Source organism: Mesocricetus auratus, unplaced genomic scaffold (assembly GCF_017639785.1).
Source record: "Mesocricetus auratus isolate SY011 unplaced genomic scaffold, BCM_Maur_2.0 Super-Scaffold_100007, whole genome shotgun sequence".
NCBI classification, from domain to species: domain Eukaryota; kingdom Metazoa; phylum Chordata; class Mammalia; order Rodentia; family Cricetidae; genus Mesocricetus; species Mesocricetus auratus.
The window spans coordinates 52,497,389-52,500,408 of record NW_024429191.1 but is presented as its reverse complement, the minus strand read 5'-3'; the positions used below and the strand labels follow the sequence as shown (position 1 = coordinate 52,500,408).

The 3,020-nt window shown below is 36.9% G+C and overlaps 1 pseudogene; it reads left to right on the top strand.

Annotated features, from left to right (window-relative positions):
• The first annotated feature begins 445 nt into the window (after nt 1-445).
• Nucleotides 446-1,387, top strand: LOC101830765 (annotated as a pseudogene).
• The last annotated feature ends 1,633 nt before the right edge of the window (nt 1,388-3,020 follow it).

Below are 3,020 nucleotides of genomic sequence, written 5' to 3'. Positions count from 1 at the left end.
GGAGGAAAATCCATAGAAGATGATTAGACAGCAAGGAGGTTGTGAATTCTCTAAGTTATAGAGACAACTATATCTGGCCTTCATTGGTAATTAACACATTAAGATTACAATGACTTTGATGAAAATAAAATTAATTACTGAAGAATATGCAACAAATCATGTGTATCATAGAAACAGGTCTTTTCACTGGTACATGGAGATGGATTTGGTGAGTGTCAGCAGTGTCTATGGGACTGGATTAGAAGGTTATTACCAACCATGGAAAACTGATTCCATATCATAAAGCAAAGAATATAAAAATTACATAATATAAAAGAGAAAAGATATTCTTCCTAAAGACAACAAATGAGATTGAAGAATATAATTGATGTATCTCATATAGGATCAAACATGGGGAGTTTATGAAACTGTTCATTCTTTTTCTTATAGCAATTGGAGGTAGATCATGAGTGGAAACAATCAAATTATCATCTCCCAGTTCCTCCTGGGCCTGCCCATCTCCCCAGAGCACCATCACCTGTTCTATGCCCTGTTCCTGGCCATGTGCCTCACCACTGTCCTGGGGAACCTCATCATTATCATCCTCATTCTACTGGACTCCCATCTCCACACACCCATGTAGTTGATTCTCAGCAACTTGTCCTTCTCTGACCTCTGTTTTTCCTCTGTCACAATGCCCAAATTGCTGCAGAACATGCAGAGCCAGGACCCGTCGATACCTTATGCAAGTTGTCTGACACAAATGTACTTTTTAATGTTTTTTGGAGGCATGGAGAGCTTCCTCCTTGTGGCCATGTCCTATGACTCTTATGTAGCCATCTGCTTCCCCCTTCACTACACAAGCATCATGAGCCCCAAGCTCTGTGCTTGTCTGTTGGTGCCACTGTGGATGCTGGTCACATTCAATGCCATGATGCACACTCTGCTCATGGCTAGATTGTCTTTTTGTGAGAACAATGTGATTCTCAACTTTTTCTGTGACATATTAGCTCTCCTGAAACTGGCCTGCTCAGACACTTACATTAATGGGTTAATGATATTCATTATGAGTGGTCTTATTGGTATTTTACCATTCCTACTCATTGTCATGTCCTACACAAGGATTGTGTTTTCTATCCTCAAGGTTCCATCTACCCAAGGTGTCCACAAGCTCTTCTCCACCTGTGGCTCCCACCTCTCTGTGGTGTCTCTGTTCTATGGGACAATTATTGATCTATTCTTATGTCCTTCAGCTGATAACTCCACTGTGAAAGAGACTACCATGGCTATAATGTACACAGTGGTGACTCCCATGCTGAAACCCTTCGTTTACAGCCTGAGAAATAGAGACTTAAAGAGAACCCTTATAAGAGTTATCTTCAATAAGATAATTTCTATGTCATGGTAGCACTTGGTATTTTTACCTAATTTTATGTAATAAACATAATAATGTTAATATTTTATGTCTGATATTGTCTCTCATCATAGAACCTACATGAAAGGGAATGCTGTGTAACTATTCAATATCTGAAAGAGAGGATTTGTGGTGGAGTAATCAACATAGGAAAGATAGGTTTTGATATCTAGCTATATATCTTCCACCTTACCTTGCATAAAGTATCCTGGAAAAACATAGCAGAAGAGGTTCTGTCTAAAATGATCACTGTTCCTTACATTCATAAGTTGTTTCAACATGTTATCATTTACCCTGAGTTCTGTGTTCACTGATAGAGCAACTAAAGTAGTTTAAGTAATGGATTTATGACTTTCATTAACAATGAAATCTCCCCACCCACACCTTCCTTCTAATATTTCCTATAGGTTCTCCCACAATGATTTTGACATCATTTTTCTCTTAATTCCCACTATTATTTTCACGTCTTAGTTATCTTTTCTGACTACTTTTGATCCTAAACATATTTAGGGCAATATTTTGTACAACAATGTCATTTATGCAGCTTGCTCTTAAGTCGACTAATAACAAGGAACCATTCCTTTTCTAAGATGAGGGAAAGAAATATGAAACCTAGAAGCTGGTAATGTCTCCTATATGTTTTAATTTGTAAAATTTCTGTTTATAGTGGATGGCTTTATTTTAACCTGTTGCAAATCTCAAGGAGGTAGGGAAGTTTTTGTCTCACAGGCTGAATATTGTGAATTTCAGTGGCTTGCCATCTCACATGGAGGAGCAGTGGTTGAGCATGTATTAAATTACAGGCCAATTCAGCTTTTTTGTCTCATTACTTTTTACAAGGGAATTTTTCTTTATTTTTTTATATTCCTTGCCTCACTATGGCATGAAATGACCTTGTTCTCTTGATTTCCTCAATTGCCTTTGATAAATGATGACACAGAAACTCAGTTGTTAATAATCTGCTGACCTTCCCCCAACATCCATCACCAGGTGAAGCCAATCCTCCCTCTAGGGCTTCTCACTGCCTGGTGATCAGCTCCACTTGAGCTTTTTTGTAAACTTCAAGAGGGACTTGTGCACTTTGAATGATGTTGTTCCCAGACAATCTTCTCATTGTCCTTTGTCTTGTTTCTTGAATCATGATGCCATCTCCTTCCCAGTGAAATACGTAACAACTTCCCTGTACATATATTTACACAACTGCATAACAGATCAGGATTTTGAATTGTGCCTTTTTTGTTGAATATTGTTCTAAGAAATTTTACTGTTTTCCCCATGTAGTTAACAAAGCACCAGCTGTTATAGGTAAACTCTGACATTGTCATGATATAACTGTATTATCAGAGACAAGATAGTATGTAAATTACATCACTTTACTCAACCTGTGAAAAACAAAGTTTAAAAGGCAGAAATAGGTGCTATATTCAATAGCAATGATTTTCTGTATAAGAATTATAGAAAAGGAACAAAAGCTCTGGTGAGCAACATAAAGGAGTATTACAATGTAAAAATATAACCTAGAGAGTACATCTTTTTAATCATATCTTAAAAATATTTAACTGATACACAGATTACACAGTTGTATTAACATAATAAAATGTAAAGGATGAACTTTGTCAGTATAGAA